The sequence below is a fragment of the Mauremys mutica genome, chromosome 5, assembly GCF_020497125.1.
Source record: "Mauremys mutica isolate MM-2020 ecotype Southern chromosome 5, ASM2049712v1, whole genome shotgun sequence".
NCBI lineage: Eukaryota > Metazoa > Chordata > Testudines > Geoemydidae > Mauremys > Mauremys mutica.
This window is the reverse complement of record NC_059076.1, coordinates 112,329,334-112,350,152: the sequence shown is the minus strand read 5'-3', so window position 1 is coordinate 112,350,152 and position 20,819 is coordinate 112,329,334.

Genomic DNA, 20,819 nt, shown 5'->3' with positions numbered 1-20,819 from the left:
TCATGACAATATCTCAGTGGAGGGAGAGTGATCGGGAGATAATTAGCAAGCTTCACTAATTTGGGTCCTTCATGCAAAAATTAGAATCACATGATCCAAGAAACTCTGGGATCTCAGGAGTTTGGCAGCAATCTTAAGTCTAAACTGTGCTTAGTTTGCTGAGTTAACTGTTGGATAGACCTCTAAGAATTGTCTAATCATGATAAATCACGAGAGGAAGCCTTCCTGGCAGAAAAGAAATAGGATAAATGATTTATCACAGAGAATACAGCTCACTAGTTTATGATAAGGCCAGTTCCAACTGTTTAAAACTGTTGATAATTGTCCACCGATGCCCATTCTACGATGATAAACATTATCTGCAGATGCATTAAAAGAACATCCTACAGCAATACAATTACACAATTAACAAGTAGGAAATATTTAATAAGTGGTAGTTAAACTTTGATATGTTAATATGAAATTTATCCCCAGATGAAAAACTCTGCCACCAAATTAAATAAAAACTTTGAACCAAAGACTAAAAGAAAAGAGAAGGAAAATACAAGCGGCAAAGTTTTAAATAGGAATGTCTCAAGTTAGGCTCCTAAATCCTTATTTAGGGGCCTGTATAAGTGGTGTGCTTTTAAAATGTGCGAGCTTTTAGAAGTTTCTAAGAGCTGTTGGTACTCAGCACTTTGAAAATCAGGTTACTTATTTAGGCACTTAATAGCCTAATTTTATGCACTGATTTTGAAAAATGTTGGACTGTTTTCTTTTTTCTATTCTGAGGCATTCTTAATATTCTAAACCAGGCATATCAAACTCATGTTGTGGGAAAGGGAGCCAAATTACATTTGAAGCTTAGGATCTGTAAGCTGGGAACACAAATTATATACTACAGTATATTTGATTCACAGAATAACTCTAATGGAAATCAGTAGGAATTCTTAGCAAAGGTTATTGATAAAATACAAACCATTCACCTATTTATCCACATAATCAATTAAAACTTCAGTGAGAAAGACATTTGTATCAGAAAGATATGAGCAACTGAGATAAAGGGAACATGTTAGGGTAATAAAGAAAAGGCATATCCTTGGAATTTATGAACAGAAACTTCTGCTAGGCCTTTATTTCAACATGCCAAAAAACAGGATGAAAAATGTACCTGTAGTCTCTCAGAAACTGGTTTGGACACCTGTGATAGGTGTTTACCATGAAATCTATACGAAAAATAAAATTAATAAAACAGAGAAACTGGGTTCTATTCTATATAGGTTTTTATATCATGCTCGTCACAATAGTGTCTGAGTGCCTTCCAGTAATGCATTAAGCCAGGTGACTTGATCTGTCATCTGTTGTTTTTTTCTCTCATCCTCTCCCCAGAGGGAGAAGTGTGTGCAATGGAGCATCTTGTTTTGGTAATATGTTTGCTATATACCTGTTGCTATATGTTTATATTAGAGAAGGCAAGATCAAAGAAATGCGCATTGGACCTGAAATGGAAAGTCATGAGATTTGTGATGGTCCTTAGTTCCTGGGGGAGTTCATTTCATTGTCTTAGTCCATATGTGGAGAAAGTTTTGTCTCCTGCACGGATGAGCTTTACTCTTATAATTTAGTTCCATTGTGCCAGAAGAGCAGAGTTGTTGACCACAGTCTTCATACTGGAGCTTTAAACAGTCCTTTAGCTATCCTGGCCGAGATTGTGGAGTGCTTTGAAGATAAGGAATGAGACTTTGAACTTGATTTGAGATTCTACGGGAAGCCAATGTAGGGAGTGGAAGACAGGTTGGATGTGTTCCTGATAGCCTGTGTTCCTGAGGAGATGTGCTGCAGCACTCTGTACTAATTGGAGTTTCTGAGGTGTTGAAGACTTCATGCCCAGGGATATTGCATTACTGTAATCCAGCTGAGAGGTGACAAAGCCATGAATAAGTGGGACAAGTTCTTCATCCAGCAGGATGGGATGGAGTTTCTAGGCAAGCAAAGATGGTGACAGTATTAGATGTTGCTCTGTGAGAGCTCAGCATCAGCGAGGAACTCAAGAGTACTCCTAGACCAGGGGTTGGCAACCTTTTGGAAATGGTGTGCCGAGTCTTCATTTATTCACTCTAATTTAAGGTTTCGCGTGCCAGCCATACATTTTAACATTTTTAGAAGGTCTCTTTCTATAAATCTATAATATATAACTAAACTATTGTTGTATGTAAAGTAAATAAGGTTTTTAAAATGTTTAAGAAGCTTCATTTAAAACTAAATTAAAATGCAGAGCCCCCCCAGACTAGTGGCCAGGACCCGGGCAGCGTGAGTGCCACTGAAAATCATCTCGCGTGCCACCTTCGGCACCCATGCCATAGGTTGTCTATCCCTGTCCTAGACTATGGACTGAATTGGTCAATTGGGAGGGTGTATCTTCAATCACTGGAGACTTCATTGGGGCTGCGAACTCTTCAAGATACCTTTTTCTGCCCACCATCATCACCTCTATCTTGCTTGGGTTCAGTTGTAGCCCACTGTTCTTAATACAAGAACTGATCTCATCCAAGTATGGGGCATGTTGAGTGTAGTGGCATGGTCACATGTGGTGAAGGATGGGCAGAGTTGTGTATCATCTGCATATTGCTGGTCCTTGAGTCTATGTCATGACCACTTGACCTAGTAGCTGAATGTATGTGTAGAAAAGGACCAGAGAGATCATTGATTCTTGTGGAACTCCACAGGTGAGGGTTCTAGTGCTGGAGGTGCATTTTTCCATCATTACTTATTGAGATCATACTTCCAGGAAGGACTCAAGCCATTTTAATGCATTATCCTTGAGTCCTGTCACCTCTCTGTGGTGAGACAACAGAATCTCATGGTCAACAGAGTCGAATGCTGCAGCAAGGTCCAGCACGATAATATGGGTGACTGTCTTCTATTCATTGACAGGAAGAGATCATCCATCAGTGCCACTAAAGCAGTTTTGATTCTGTGTTCTGGCCTGAATACAGATTGTGACAGGTCTAGAATGTTAGCTTCAATTAGATGAGCTTGTAGTTGGCCTTTTGCTAGCTTGTCTAGAGCTTGCTCAGGAATGGAAGGTATGATACTGGGTGGTAGCTGGCTAGGACTGAAGCCTTATCTATGAGTTTATTTGCCCACAGCTTTTTAGGAGATACATAATCTACTTCCTTCCAGGCCTCCCTCCATCCAAGGAAAGGCAAGGTTTAGATATTTCTCCTTGTTTCCTAGTATGACTTGCCCTAACCTAGGGGTATAACACGGTTGCTTTGGGAACTACATTTCCCAACCTGTCATGCTTGCCTGCTTTTGAGTGAGAGACTGTCTGGCACCACAGGAGTCAGACTGAGCCTCACCACTGTGGGGAGAAAGGAGCTCATACCCACCTGCTTAAAGGGCTCCAGTCTTGTGTCCTAAAGTCAGGGTCAGCAGCATGGGCATCTTTATCAACCCCTTCACCAAGACCACTTCCTCCCCACTGATGACCATGTTCCCTGTTCTTCTGATATTTTTGAGGCAACTCTGGAACTGGGTAGTTCTAGCCAGACTAGGAGACTTCCCCTCATAAGCCTTAAATTGGACTGTAGACCCCCATTATTGCAGGAAAGAATGGAACTTGCACCCGAACCTTAAGTATAACATTTACACATAACAACATGTATAGGGATCACTTCATTTATAAATGAAATGTACTCGCCTCTAAGGCAGAATATTGCAGGCATAGCAGAGGACAGCAATACACCCAACAGTTAAAAACAGGAAAACAAAGTATAACTTCTCTAACTTAAACTACATAGGGAACTTTAGGTAGATAGAATGAAGTTATGCTAGTTGGAATGTAGCCAGTCCACAGGGACTAACACCTTGCCTTTGTGAAAAGGGCTATTTGAGAGATTAAATGTTCTTAAGTACCCTGGATCTCAGTTTAATATCACATCAAAAGATGGCAGACAGTGGCTAATTTACCTAGTGAGAGACACTATAGAACTTCTCAAGGTTAAAACAAATCTAGTTCTCTTTCTTATTCATTTACTAAATGAAAAGTATGTGCCTTTGATGTTAATGCAGTGCAATAAAAATGAAATCTGTGTCACTTCCCACCTGCCAAATGGACTTCTTTCTAGATAGTACAGAACCATTAACCAGAGGGGAAAAAAGGTTTCTTAACTTTTTAAAAATATTATTGACCTGTGGAATCTTTGCAGCAAGAATAAATGATATATGAACTGCCCATAATATACTGGTCAGGGTCATTGAGAGGATCTGAAGGTGAACGAAGACACAACCTGAGCAGTAGGTGGATGGACACCATAGATGTCCTTATGAACCTGGTGCTATGTAGACCACCCTCTTGAGAGCAGGTCATATTGGAGTAAAGTCTTCTTTCTTCAGTTTCTGTGGGATCAGAGGCACCCTGGCAAGCCAAGATCAAAAAGCAAAAGTGGCCAATGAGGCTCCAAGTGAAGAAGCCATACATCTAGCCAAACTGGCTAGATAGTCGGGCTCAACGGGTAGTGATCAATGGTTCCATGTCTAGTTGGCAGCCGGTATCAAGTGGAGTGCCCCAAGGGTCGGTGTTGGGGCCAGTTTTGTTCAATATCTTCATTAACGATCTGGAGGATGGTGTGGACTGCACTCTTAGCAAGTTTGCAGATGACACTAAACTGGGAGGAGTGGTTGATACGCTGAAGGGTAGGGATAGGATACAGAGGGACCTAGACAAATTAGAGGATTGGGCCAAAAGAAATAGGATGAGGTTCAACAAGGACAAGTGCAGAGTCCTGCACTTAGGACGGAAGAATCCCATGCACTGCTACAGACTAGGGACCGAATGGCTGGGCAGCAGTTCTGCAGAAAAGGACCTAGGGGTTACGGTGGACGAAAAGCTGAATATGAGTCAACAGTGTGCCCTTGTTGCCAAGAAGGCTAATGGCATTTTGGGTTGTATAAGTAGGGGCATTTCCAGCAGATCGGGGGATGTGATCATTCCCTTCTATTCAGCACTGGTGAGGCCTCATTTGGAGTACTGTGTCCAGTTTTGGGTCCCACACTACAAGAAGGATGTGGATAAATTGGAGAGAGTCCAGCGGAGGGCAACAAAAATGATTAGGGGGCTGGAGCACATGACTTATGAGGAGAGGCTGAGGGAACTGAGATTGTTTAGCCTGCAGAAGAGAAGAATGAGGGGGGATTTGATAGCTGCTTTCAACTACCTGAAAGGGGGTTCCAAAGAGGATGGATCTAGACTGTTCTCAGTGGTAGAAGATGACAGAACAAGGAGTAATGGTCTCAAGTTGCAGAGGGGGAGGTTTAGGTTGGACATTAGGAAAAACTTTTTCACTAGTAGGGTGGTGAAGAACTGGAATGGGTTACCTAGGGAGGTGGTGTAATCTCCTTCCTTATAGGTTTTTAAGGTCAGGCTTGAGAAAGCCCTGGCTGGGATGATTTAGTTGGGTTTGGTCCTGACCTTCTGAGGTCCCTTCCAACCCTGAGATTCTATGATTCTATGGTGCTACTGGAAGAGCAGGCTTATGGAAAGAGTCAACAGTGCATGGCAGGTACCTGAGAACAAGATGTGCAGCCATGCAGAGTGATAGACTTGAGAGGCTGGAGTGACCAGCAGGAGATAAACTATTCAGCAGCTTCAGGGAAAAGTTACAATCAGTGGGTGGAGCAGGTCAAAACAAGGGCTCTGATGCTACAAATAAACATGCATGTTTAATTTTATTGAGTAGTGTCATTGAAGTTAATAAGGCTACTCACATAAATAAGGGTCAATGTGTTCACAAGTGTCTGCAGAACTGGGACATGGGGGCCAGAGCATTTGTCTTCCCTCTTTATACAGCGATCCACAATAAAAGTTCTGAATGCTAACAGAAGTTTTTATGGCAGTACTCCTGAGTCTTGAATTCCTAGGTGTATGATATGAAAATCCATTAGTGTATATACAGTGTATATTAAGGCAGCCAATCCAATACGTACAACATACATTTTTCCGATGTAGAAAATATATTTTCATCTCAGTGAAGAACAAACTGATTTTATTCTTAATTTAGTTTGTTTTGCACATGTCCCAAACAATTAAGGCCAAGAAGAGATTTGTGCAATACTTGCTGTAATAGTCATTCTTCTAGTTTGTATAAATCTTAAGTGTCATTACTAACAAGGGAAAGAGACTTTGTTTTTTTAACAATATATAGTTTTTAAGCAAACACCGTCCCTGTAACAAATTATACTAAATGCTGCTTGAGTGTACTGTATTTTAAGTGATTGCTTGATAATTAATAACACTTACATTTAGAGAGCAGGTTGTTATTGGAGTTGGTTTTAGTGCAGGTTTCATACATAAAACCTTCCAGGGCCAAATCTGCAGTTGGTGTAAGTTGGTGTAACTCCATTGAAATCAATGAAGCTGTACTGGTTTGCACCAGCTGCAACTCTGGCCTAAAATATGTTGGGTGGAAGATCTAGGTCAGAAAGTCCATACTGGCCTCTCTAATTAGAGATAGAAGGGGATAATTAACACTGGAATGATTAATGCCATTTGAATAAATGAATGAAATTATGACTGATTTTACCAGTCAAAAGTGGTCCTGATCTATATATTAGAGACAAGAACAATAGAAACTCACAGGGCCATCTTTTCTCCTTTCCAAATTAAAATGTATGGAAATGAGAATCCACCTTTCACAAAGAGCTGTGCCACTTGGATTTCACTAGATCTGCTGCATTGACCCCTTTGGGTTGCAGATCAGGAAGCAGCATGAACTGAATGTGTAAAGAGAGTAGTTAGGGTATTTATTTGGAGCCTCATTCCAGCAGGCCCTCCTTTGAAATCCCTGGAACATGTGATATGTTTCACTTATCTGGCTAAGTTCAGCATGCCTAACATGGTATCAGCAGTCAAGGTTGATTGTGCTGGCATTTAAGCGGTAACAATAAAATCTCTCAATCGATGCCACAGTGAGATAAACAGGCAAGTTTACTCTGTCTTAATACAGTTCTTTCAATCAAGAATAAAGCTTGAACTCAAAAGGCATTATGAGCAGCAGCCTTGTCAAGGTGTCACCCCTACTCTGAACTTTAGGGTACAGATGTGGGGACCTGCATGAGGTAACCCCTAAGCTTATTTACCAGCTTAGATCTAGTAGCTGCCACCACCAAATAGTTAAACAAACGTTTATGGGAGAGTCATTTGGAAACTCTGTCTTCCCCCCATATATTTACCGTCTTTATCCCCCTTTTCCTGGCCAGATTGAGACTGATTCACCTCCCACCAATTCCTGGTGAGCCCAGATCCAAAAAACCTTGGATCTTAAAACAAGGAAAAATCAATCAGGTTCTTAAAAGAAGACTTTTAATTAAAGAAAAAAGGTGAAAGGAATACCTCTGTGAGATTAGCATGCAAGCTACTCTCACAGACAACAAATTCAAAACACAGAGGATGTTCCTCTGGGCAAAACCTTAAAGTTACACAAAAGAAACCCAATTTGATTCTCCCTCTTATGCAAAAATGAAGTCACAAAAGAAAATAAACATAATCTAATACTCAACACTTACTACTTTTAAGAAATGTTAGATGGCTGATTCCTGGATCCTTCACTCCGGCACAAACTTTTTTCTGAACAGACCAAAGACTGATTTCCCTCCTCCCTCTTTGAAAACATCTTGTCCCCCCCATTGGTTCCTCTGATCAGGTGTCAGCTAGGCTATGTGAACTTCTTAACCCTTTACAGATAAAAGAGGAATTAACTCTTAACTGTCTGTTTATGACAAGCTTGAACAAGTTGGCAGGTATCCAGATGAAGCAAGTCAGTTTTGAGAGACAGGCACTCAAAAGTTCTCATGATCCAGTGCTGGTCACATGTGCAGTATGAGCTTGAATCCAGGTTGCTCCCAGGTACTTCTGTAGTTTGCGCTCAACAGCAGTGTCAGACCTGACAGCTATAAGAGAGTGGTGAAAGGCATGTACGTCAGCCCTCAAATGGTGAAGGTCCTTTTCCCTAAGAACTGAAAAGAGGTTACCTCACATTAACTGTGAGTCTAATTAAGGGCTACTGGTAACCTTTAAAAACCCCTCTTGTGGGGAGAAAGAGGAAGGAGGGTTGAGAAACAAGCTGCAGCAGGGTTAGTGGTAGCAGGGACAAAAGGCTTCTCTTGGGTGGAAACTGCTCTCCTCCCTATAGGGCACACAACCCAGTTAACTGCTGTTTGGAGAAGGACTGGCAACCAGAAGCCAGCATAATAAAGCCACACCCCAGAGATGGGGTAGGAGACATTAACTGTTTGTAATATTCAGCAAACATTGATATTTGGTATTCTATCAAACAGTAGGAAGATGCCTACATCACATTCACTAATCTTTATTGACAATTCAGTACGCATAAGTACTAGTCTATGCCCTGAACTCATAGCTCTGCAAAATTTCAGTTTAGAAATCAGTTGGCTATTTGGGGTTTGCAAGATAAGAAACTTACAGTGATTCATTCTGAACTGACATGCCTCTTGCAGTGCAAAAACATGGCCTGGAAACACACCTGTAAGCTTCAGGGCTTGGGCTTGCCAGTACCACAACTGTGAAATTGATGTTGGATAGAATAGAGGAGTAATGGAAAGATGGTCCAAATACAGAAAGGCACTTAAAAAGACAGGCTTGAGATCTAGAAGTGCATCAGATGAAATTCTGGCCCTAGTGAACTCAATGGCAAAACTCTCACTGTCTCTAATAGAGTTAGAATTTCACCCATCTTTTGTGGGGATTAATTTAATCTCCCTATTTTAGGTACTTTTATGGCCTCTGTTAACTATAGTATCCAAATGCTTCACAATATTTAATATATTTCTCTTCATTACACCCCAATGAGGTAAGGAAGTGCTGTTATTCCATTTTACAGATGGAGAACACAGACACGGTGAGACTAAGTGGCTTGCCTGAGGTCACGCAGGAAGCCTGTGGTAGAGCAGGGATTTAAATCCAGGTCTCCCAAGTCCCCGGCCATTGCCCTAATCCTTGGATCATCCTTCCTCTCATCTAGAACTTAAATAGGCAACATATTAGTTTCCTGATTGAAAAAAACAAAACCACCACAAGCATTATTTAATGTTAATTTTTTTCAGAGGGCTGAGGGAAATTTGAGGTCTTATGCCAATGAAAAATGTCAAACTTTTAATTACATATGATAGGGAAGTAATCCTGGGATGCATTCTTTTAGCAGATACTGGGACATGACTGAGAGACATTGCGAATAAACTTTGAATTCTTTTAAACTTCACAACTAGTGCCCTGCAATTTAAAAAAATTGTTGATATAGAAGCTCGTTAATTACCAGGATAGTCTTTGTAATTGCCTAGTCTAGAAATTGATGAACAAAGTCATTTTGGAAAGCAATCAATTTGAAATCTAATTTGTTGGCGAAATGAACCATATAAACAAAATGCCACTTGCAGTTTGACTCAAATGAGATGTGCTTAACGAGGCTATCATCTGTGATACTCATTATGATGGGTCACAGTTACATAAAATGTTATAAATCTGAACCAATGCACATAAAGCTGAAATATAATATTGTATTCTGAAAAGAGTAAAACATAAAACAGATGGCTGCCTCATGGAAACATCCTTAAATCTCACACTTTCTACTCATTGACTTTTGGACAGCTGTGGGTAGGAAGCTGAGCCTGTACTGAAATTGAGTAGGTGAAAAAACACACAGGTGTCCTTTCCTCACTGCATTTTACACTGTAAACTGAACAACTGAAGACCATGGGATTCTCTATTGCTGTGATAAGAATTGAACAACTGATCATAATGAACATCTACAAAGCTCCAAATCTTGAATGGCCAAAGCCTGCATAACTATCTTTTCCCATCCAACTGTGTGCCCTGGTGACTTTAACAGTCACCACTTACAATGCTTAATTTCTACTATAGTAGAAATTATGCAGCTGGGGAACAAATCACAGCTTGGGCTGTGTTTCCACATCTAGAAAAGAAGGTGAACTCCAAAAAAAACCAGGGGCTTTTTGCTTGGCCAGATGGAACACTGAACACAGTCCGGATGTCTGCTGTCTGATGAAAGACATTTGTGGCGCCCCTTTGCAAACTTCACAAACATGTTTGGATATTTTCCTTGCAGCCAGTGATGCTCAACTATTCTGAATGTCAACTTCAGAGATTCACTGAGTGAGTCAATGCAAAATGAGCTGGGTTGAAGATGGGCTATACTGTATCAAGCTGATCCCAGAAAACTATGACTACTTTGTTCACCTTTTTGTCAAAGCTGCTGTGAAACATATTTCCTATGGCTATTGTGAGGTCTTTACTCCTCGCTGGGAGCTGGAGACAGAAGCACTTTTCAAAGAATATGAGAAGAGTGGTGAACTGGGCATAGCAAAAGCACTGATAATCATTGAACTCTGCCTTCCTGAAGAGATGGAATGAGACAGTGGAGGGTCTTGACTTCATTCATTCCATCACAAAGTCTGGAGTCTCCTGCATAAACTTGAAGTCGCTGACCCATAAAACACTGTCAACTGAAAGTGATAGCCCATGCTGTCATTTCACACCTTCTCTGTAACTTGAAGATCAAAACTGATAAGTGAAGTAGAGAGAAGTTCAGAAAGAACTCATTCTAAATGTCCAACAAAGCCCCTCCATTTCACCTTATTATCGCCATATACTATAGAAGAAATAAATAAAGCATTTATGGCCACTAAAAGTAGAAAAGCTGCTGGCAAGGATGCATTTATCCTGAATTCCTTAAGAATTTGGGGCCAAAGGGACACATTCCCTATTTACTGCTATACATTCAATGGCTAAGATCCCAAAAAGCTGGGAGGTGATAGCTGGCAGCATCATTTGGCAGTTTCCCATGTCTGAGGGGGGCAATAAAAAGATATATCTGGCTTCAAGACTAAGCTTGATAAGTTTATAGAGGGGATGATATGATGGGATAGCCCAGGGGTCGGCAACCTTTCAGAGGTGGTGTGCCAAGTCTTCATTTATTCACCCTAATTTAAGGTTTCCGTGCCAGTAATACATTTTAATGTTTTAAGAAGGTCTCTTTCTAGAAGTCTATAATATATTACTAAACTATTGTTGTATGTAAAGTAGATAAGGTTTTGAAAATGTTTAAGAATTAAATTAAAATGCAGAGCCCTATGGATTGGTGGCCAGGACCCAGGCAATGTGAGTGCCACTGAAAATCATCTCGCATGCCGCCTTCGGCACCCATGCCATAGGTTTCCTACCCCGGGATAGCCTAATTTTGGCAATTAATTGATCTTTGATTATTAGCACGCCTGTGATGGGATGTTAGATGGGGTGGGATCTGAGTTACTACAGAGAATTCTTTCCTGGGTGCTGGCTGGTGAGTCTTGCCCACATGCTCAGGGTTTAACTGATCGCCATATTTGGGGTTGGGAAGGAATTTTCCTCCAGGGAAGATTGGCAGAGGCCCTGGAGGTTTTTCACCTTCCTCTGCAGCATGGGGCACGGGTCACTTGCTGGAGGATTCTCTGCACCTTCAGGTCTTTAAACCACAATTTGAGGACTTCAGTAACTCAGACATAGGTTAGAGGTTTGTTACAGGAGTGGGTGCGTGAGATTCTGTGGCCTGCATTGTGCAGGAGGTCAGACTAGATGACCATAATGGTCCCATCTGACCTTGAGTCTATGAATCTATGAATAACTATCACCAAATATCACTCCTCTCCACAATTCAGAAATTAATGGAGAGGATTTTACTGGTCCATCTAACCCCTATCTTTGGCCTGTTCTTTGGGAAGCTTGGCCTCAGTTTCAGAGTGGGTCATGGTTGCTGCAACTAGGTTTTTGCCCTTATAACTCATATTGAGGCTAGCTTCCAGTGGAGTCTAAAACCAGAACAATGCTGATAGACTTATCCACCCCCTATGATACTGAATGGTGATATGGGCTATTGCTCAAGACATCCAGGGTCATCTAATGCCATAGCACTATGCAATTCTTGGCCACAATGTTGAACAACTGAAGATACAGCATCCTTTAGAATGGGCAGATCAGCAGAACATGCACCCTCAACGATGATCTTCCTCAAGGATTGTACTGGCTCCTTTACTGTTCAACGTCTACAATAAGGACTTATTTGACACAGTTTCACATGAGTGCATTTATGCTGATGACATTGCTATTGCAATACAAGGCAAAGACCCCACAACCATCAGGGACACCCTCTCCCACTGACCTCAAGATAATGGCAGAATACTTTCAGTACTGGAAGTTCCACCCCAGTGCCTTCAAGGCTTGGTAATAGCCTTTCACCTAAACAACAAAGCTGGCAAGGAACCATTTAATGTCACCTTTTGTAGTCAACAAGTCTGCAATGACCTATCTAAAGTCCTTAGGTATAACCTTGGACAGAAATTTGACTTTTAAAGCCCATCTGGAAATTATATACAAAAAGGTAAAAGGAAGGAGTAGCCTTGTCCAAAAACTCCTGGGCACAACATGGGGTGCAGATACACATACACACACACACACACACTTCAAACAGCAACCCTAGTAACTGCTGAGCTTCAGTTCATCTGCAAATTTGACACCATCAGCTCAGGATTAAACAAAGACTGTGAATGGCTTGCCAACTACAGAACCAGTTTCTCCTCCCTTGGTTTTCACACCTCTACTGCTAGAACAGGGCCTCATCCCCCCTGATTGAACTAACCTCGTTATCTCTAGCTTGCTTCTTGCTTGCATATATATACCTGCCCCTGGAAATTTCCACTACTTGCATCTGAAGAAGTGGGTATTCACCCACGAAAGCTCATTCTGCAAAATGTCTGTTAGTCTATAAGGTGCCACAGGATTCTTTGCTGCTAGTATTGATATACTTGACCAGTGAATATTGCGCACTAGACCATCCCTGACATGTATTTGCAGCTCATATATCAAATCTCTGGACGTGCAGCTTAATGCCATGTTGAGAATCATAACTGACACATTAAAATTAACACCTGTTCAATGGTTGCCCACTGTGGCACTCCCCCTGCTCAAAATCTGGAGAGAGACACAACGATTGTGAGTACAATCAAACCATGGCCAACTTAACTTACCAATTTATGAGGCCCTCCAGAACCTTTCAAAGACACATCTAAATTCTTGCAAGCTCTTAAAACATCCTTATTCAATCCTGAGGCACACTGGAAAGAATTATGGGATAATGTTAATGACTTCAACCTACCCCGGAAACAATGGTCCTCATTAAACTATTTTAGAACATTGGATGGCAGGTGAGAGACAATGCACAATGTTTGACTATGGATATCAGTCACAAACTATGAACCAGATTGTAAATCAATTCCCTCTTTGATCATTTGCTGGGGACATCTCAAACTTACATCAAACCACTCCTGAAGCTACCCACTGGCTCACTAACTTGGACTTAGTTATTTGAATGATGCTAATCACCTCTCTAACCATATGAAAGGAGAACTGAGTTGAAAGTTGGGGTTCTAGAAGCTGAGATCCAAGACTTGGCTCACACTGCCTGTGTACCTGCAGTGCACAGACCTCTATCTTTTTCTCCCTTGAGTTGTTACAGTTCTACAGTCCAGTGACCAAGTAGCAATCTTTCACAGAAAGGCAAAGCGAATACCTGTAGATGAGGTTGAAAGATAGGCGCTAGTAAATTGTAGGTAATATGGTGGAAGTCCACAGGTTTGCCAAAATGTTTTTATATGGTTAGTGGAAGTGATGAGTTAGTGTGATAATGTAGTGGTCCCTCCCTTTTGGATCCAGAGGGAGGCCACTCCGTCTCACTACAGCTCACACCAGTAGTTTGCGCTCTGGCCCCTCTAGCCAGGCAGAGCAACCAAATGCAGTCTATGGCTCTCAGCCTCCTGGCTGGAGCAGTAACCACAATGTGGTCTGATCCTTTGGGCAGGCAGAGCAATCAAAGCAGTCTATAGCCCACTGCCTCCAGGATGAGGCAGACAGCAGTTAAGCAGGAAGATATTGAACAGAACAGGACCCAGAACCGATCCTGCGGGACCCCACTCATTATGCCCTTCCAGCATGACTGTGAACCACTGATAACTACTCTCTGGGAATGATTTTACAACCAGTTATGCACCCACCTTATAGAAGCTCTGTCTAGGTTGTATTTCCCTACTTTGTTTATGAGAAGGTTATGCGAGACAGTATAAAAAGCCATACTAGAGTAAAGATATACCACATCTACCCCTTCCCCCACATCCACAAGTCTTGTTACTCTGTCAAAGAAAGCTATCAGGTTGGTCTGACATGATTTGTTCTTGACAAATCCATGCTGACTGTTATTTATCACCTCATTATCTTCTAGGTGTTTGTAAATTGATTTCTCAACTATTTGCTCTATTATCTTTCCAGGTATAGAAGTTAAGTTGACTGGTCTGTAATTCCCTGGGTTGTCCTTATTTCCCTTTTTATAGATGGGCACTATATTTTCCCTTTTCCAGTCTTCTGGAATGTCTCCCGTCTTCCATGACTTTTCAAAGATAATTGCTAATGGCTCAGATATCTCTTCAGTCAGCTCCTTGAGTATTCTAGGATGCATTTAATCAGACCCTGGTAATTTGAAGATATCTAACTTGTCTAAGTAATTTTTGACTTGTTCTTTTCCTATTTTAGACTTTAAACTTACCTCATTTTCACTGGCTTTCACTATGTTAGACATCCAATCGCCACCAACCTTCTTGATGAAAACTGAAACAAAGAAGTCATTAAGCACCTCTGCCATTTCCACATTTTCTGTTATTATCTTAGCCCCCTCATTGAGTAATGGGCCTTCTCTGTTCTTGGTCTTCCTCTTGCTTCTAATGTACTTCCTATCCAATTCTGCCTGCATTGCTTTGTAGGCACCAGGCTCCATCTCACTGCTTTGCAGTTGAGTGGCATCCTCTCTGGCAACTCCTTGGAGCCCTCTGTCTCTTCAGACAGTAGGGCCCTGGCCTGCTTAGCTGCTGGTCCATAATCCCGCAGAAGGCTCAGCTCCCTAGAAGAGATGTCCACCTCCTTCCCTGTTCCAGCACAAACCGAGCTACAAGGCCCTCCCTTTATACTTCCTGTCCTGCCGTGGTACTTCTGGTGAGGGGGGGCAGGCCGGGTTGTCTCTACCCACCGGGGGAGTGTAGTGCTCCTTCTCTCTTGGGTCTAGAGGGAGGCCTGCGTCACTACAGATAATAAGTTACAAATAATAATGATGACAGTGCTTGGTACTAAAAAGGACACTCAAGAGGCTAAGGGAGCTCTCTGACAAATAACAAATAACTTAGTTTCTGTCTCTCACATCTTCCATATTTAGATCACCAGACAGCATATCTCCTAGCTTCTGACTCATGACCTTGTCTTTCTTTTGAATGGCTAAAAAAAAAAAAAAACCACTTAACAGCTTTCTTTTTTTAATATTACATGATTGGATGTCACCCAACAAGCCCCCTTTTAGAGAATTATTTATGGAAGAAATGGACTCCAAATTACATTTACTTATTTCTCACAATCTTGTTTTAGAGATGACTGCAATATTCATCACAAAAGGTGGATGGTTTTTGTCATCAGAGAAATTTGTCTGTTTTTGAGATTGAAAAATGTCCTTGGAATTGAATTAATCTTACAAACTTTCAGCTCTTTGGGACAAAATGTGTAGCAAAATCTTCACCACTCTGGATATTTGTGAAAAATTGAAAAACTACTTTTGTATGAAAATGATCACTTGTAAATAATAAAGGAAAAGCTGGTGTGCAAAGAAGCAATTGAAATTTTGTGCATGCCTCAGTGCAAATTAGTTTTACTCTCTAGGAAACTTTATAAAAATAGAAATGTTGGAGCTGTGAAATCATGCAGAAGAAGTTGATGAAAAATTGTGCACAAATACACTATCTTCTTTGACCTTAGTGGAAAAATAGGTAAAAGAAGGAGGTAATGAAAATATAGTCAAGGAGATGATGATATTTTTGTCACAAGCAAATGGCTGGAATAAATTAACACATATTGCCAGTGTAGGTATAGGTTGTTATTGGATCTCTCTGGTAGCTGTTTAAGCTACCATTTTTTCTTTGATTTTGCACAAGGAAATATTTCTTTCCAGTGAGGAAATATACAAAGGTTTACATACTATTCACATAACAGAATTCCTAGTCAAATAGATTTTGAAATTACCCTGTAGATATGAGAAGATATATTAACTTTTTTTGGAGAGTTTTCCTCCCCTACTGCTCACAGAGAAAGCCTATTAGATATGAGGCTTGATTCTTATCTCACTTATTATGGTGTAACTCCATGACTTTAGTGAAGTTATTTCTGATTGACACCAGTATAACTGAGAACAGACTCAGGCCTCTAATCTTGGAAATACTACCTGATGGTTCTTAAGAGATGAAGAATCTAGTGAATTTTACTTTTCTGCTCACATTTGGAGGAGAATGTCCTGGAATGGTTGGTATTGTGTGTGCTAGAGAGAGAACAGTGATTGGAAAAGGATCAGCACAGGAAGGGTAAGTGGTGGAACAGTGCAGAAATGTTCTAGCTTATGCCAAAACACGTGATTTCAAAAGAGTTTATGAAAAACAAAATATATAGAGTGAGTTTCCATAGACAGAAAATTATTCTTTTTTCACCCATACACTCACCAAATAATCAGTTTCTCATAGTTACACTGAGCAGTTGGTGGAAGAAAAGAAGTTAGGAAGAGGAGTAGGGGGATAATGGAAAAGCATGTTTATCAACGTGCTTTCAAATGTTGAAGGGAAAGAGACAATACAAAAGGGAAAGGATAGAGATAACACATTCTGGAATGCAGAAATAGTCTCACTTTTGTCACTTCACCTTTCGACCATTTTTTGTTCTAATGTAATTTAAAAAATACAACTTGGAAACAAATCTGCACACTGACTTCAAAGACTCACTTGTAATAAACAAAGGAAGCTCAGATTTTAGGGATGGCTTTTCTTGTCCCATGACAAGGGGATACCATGAGCATGAGACATTCTAATCTCTGTGGCCCTAGCACCAGGGGAGGAATGGGTACAACAATATGGGCATATCAGGGCAGACTACTGGGACTGTGGCAAATGAGACAATCAGCATTCCCTCAACGTGATGTCAGCTCCCTTTCATTTGAAATCATAAATGAGAGTGGAAGTAAGATTTTTGCCAGATGAACAAACTCTGGGTAGATGGGGAAAGGACATTTGCAAAACCAGAGAGGGACCTTTGAAAGGGTTCTAATCCCCTTTAAACCCTCCTTACTTCTCATGGAAAATGTGATTGTGCTGCCTGTGATGACAGTTGTGTCTAACACTTAATCCATTCATTCCAGGGTGCACTTGTTCATCATTGGTTATATATTTAACTATCCCTTATGCTTGGTGTCCTTAGAGGTGATGAAGCATGTGAGTAGCTAAAACACCATACAGAGGAAAAGTTAACAAGGGCTTTGAAATGGTATGGCATGATATGGGTGCTTACCATGATAATATTATTGAGTATCCTAGGTGTTATATACACAGTTTAGGAGGACACTCTTTAAATGTTTCATAGGTCAATACATCTCTGACACTTTAAAATAGGGCTTGCCAGGTGAGTCTTCCTATTTTTCAAGATTTAATCATAAAGCTTCAATATTTCATACTCGTCTCTCAAATGTTAATGGCATTCCTTTAAGATAACAATGGTAAAACATCTCATACTAGAGATTTTCACAACAAAGTCATATGTGATCATGCACCATAGAGGTGGGTGAAAAGGATCCAGCTTGAGGAATTGAACAAATAGTATGTCAAGCAGGAAAATCTCCCAGTGGGAATGGGCTGAGGAGGGTTTTTTTTTTAATGGCAAAATTGGCAGGCTTAAAAACCCTTCTCCTTCACTATCACTGCTCCAAGGATTTGGATTTTCTGTAGGTGCAGATGGCTTCTGGCCTGCAAATCCTCAGGGAAGCTGTCAGGCCACTTGAGGCTCATGGGAAGTCCAACCATAAATAAATACAACTTTAAATTATTATAGCAACAAATTCTCTCCTGCTGTGTTTATCATACATTAGATCAATATTAAGCAATATTGCTGGGATAAGCCTGCTAATACTAAAATGAAAATGTGATATACATAAATACAGTACATTTATTTATCTGAAGTTAAATTAAGAAGGTAAAAAACCCTGCAGCACAGAACTGATTGTTTCATATTCTTCAGATGCCTCTGGTAAAGAAATCTTGAAAATACTGTCTGACATTAGGAACATAATTAGATGCGCTGCTGTACCTACACTCACTGGGCCAGTTCTGTCTTAATTTCCAAGTAATAAATATGCTGAAATACTGTCCTGCACAGGCTGCTTCATAATTATAACAACTGTGGGAGTAAACAGCTCTAGTTAATTTCTGCTATATACAAGGGCATCAATGGCAGTTAGGCACATATCACAGATACACCATACACACCAGTACAGACAATTAATGCCTTTCCTGAAATATATTAAAGCAATTAATATGCATTTGACTATTCTTTCCTAATTTAAGGTTTATGATGCTTGTAATATCAAGATATATGAATTTCAGAGGTTATGAGTGTCCTTGGATCAAGTTTCTCAATGGTCAATGAAGTGTAACAATTAATTATAATAAATAATGCTCATAAAATACATGGTACAGGGCAGGATCAGTATCTGAACACAAGGAACAAGGCCTATACTCGGCATTGTTTAGTATGCTGCAATATAAGAACTTAGAACATGCCATAGTGGATCAGACTATTGGTCCATCGATGTAGCCCACGATTCTGTCTTGAGCAGGAGCCAACACCTCATGCATCAATGTAAGACATAACCCTTCACAGTACATCTAGCCAATTGGGGAATGCTGGGTATGAGGGGAAACTTTAATTTCTGATTCCTATCCTGTGATCACTATGAAGCATACAGTTCAGTTATTTTCTCACTATCTTAGCTTGCATACAGATCTAATATTATTTGGATCTTTTTAATTATCCAGACAGAATATGACTCAGTGATCTGAGAACTCCACAGATTGATTATAAGCCTCAAAGAGTATATTTTCCATTAAAAGTATTAATTCCAGTCACTCTGATCTGATTCTAAATATTGAGATTAAAAAATAAAGTGCCCACGCAGATCTGTATGTTGATGTCCTCCATGCAGCCACAGAACAAACTGCAGTATGGGCAGTGGCAATGCAAACACAGAACTACTCAGTGACCCACCAGTATGCTATGGCTATCCTCTATCTATTCTATTTAGATTTAAACCAATAAAAAGACACCCATCCAAAGCTCTAGGCTGTATAACATAATTCATAATAAACTAAATAAAATTAAACAGCAGCAATATTAAAAATAATTATATCAACAGGTCCCATCAGAATGCAGTGAATGAACTGGGATTCTCTCTGTTGAGAATGCCAGCTGGTGCTAACATTTATGATGATTTATGTTGTTTTTAGGAGATGGACTAAACTCCATGCTAACTGTGCATAGACTACATACAGTAACTGCCAACATTTGGTGACTAATCCCCAGATGTTTCCAATGGGAGTTAGACACCTAAATATTTGACTGCTAGATAGACATCAGCTAGCAACTTCAGGTTACTGGAGGTGCTGAGCAAGTTTTAGAACACTCTTTGCTCTACCTCACTTACAGACATCCTTATTTTATTTTATTTATAATGGTATAATTCAGGGGCCTCAGTGAAGACTAAGGCTCTCCTATCTATTGCTTGTAAGTGTGAGGGTCATGAACCAATTCCTGAATTACACTGCTATATCAAAGATAAGAAATTGCAGGTAAAATAAGCTAACACTTTTTTTTTAATTACATAGCTTCTCCCTACTGCTAGATGTCAGACTTTTAACTTACTTGTTACAGGAGTTCTTCAAGATGATGCTGCATATTCACACTTACAGATATTGTGCCACCTGGTGGCACCTAATGGAAAACCTTCTCCAAGCAATGCCCATTAGAGCGCACGTGTGGCCCTTCCTATTCCTCCCCTCAGTGTTTCTGAATGTTCCAAAGGTGAGGCTAAAATACGACTCTGAGAAAGAGGGGAAGGTGGTAGGAAGTGTAAATATGCAAAGTCATCTAGAAGAACTCCATTTATAAGTAAGTAACCTTTGTTTCTTCTCTGAGTGGTTCTTCATATTCCCGCTTCTGGGTAGTTTGATAAGCAGTGCTGAAAACCAGGAAATGAAGGTCTGTAATACCACTGCTGTCTTGGCCAACCTGGGGAAATCAGTATGATTGTTACTTTGTCCTCATGAATCTTCACCACTTTCTGAATTAATGGAAAGGGTGGGGAAAGCATGCAGAAGGCATCCTTCCTCACTATAAAAGGAAAAAGTCCAAGATGCGTTGACTTCTGTCCCTCCCTGCTCTTGAACAGAAGAGAGGCCACTTTTTGTTGATCTTTGTAGCAAACAAGTCTACATTGGGCTGACCCCACAGGAGAAGATTTCTTGTGTTACTCAGTCCTTCAGGGACCACTCATAAATCTGAGATTACCTCTGTTGAGATGATCTGCTACTACATTGCTCTTCCTTGCTAAATGCCAAGCCACCAGATAGAGCTTTTGAAGAATTCACCAATCCCAAAACCTGACTTATTCAGCACATAACTGGGAAGAATGAGGACACCATTATTTATTGATGTAATATATAGTGGTTGTGTTGTCTGTCACTACCTGACCAACCTTCCATTTTATATGAGGAAGGAAGGATCAGAGGGCCAAATGAATGGCTCTGAAATCTGAAAACTTTATGTGAAAGCTCTTGTTTTGAAAAGCCCAGTGACCCTGGATTGTAAACCAACC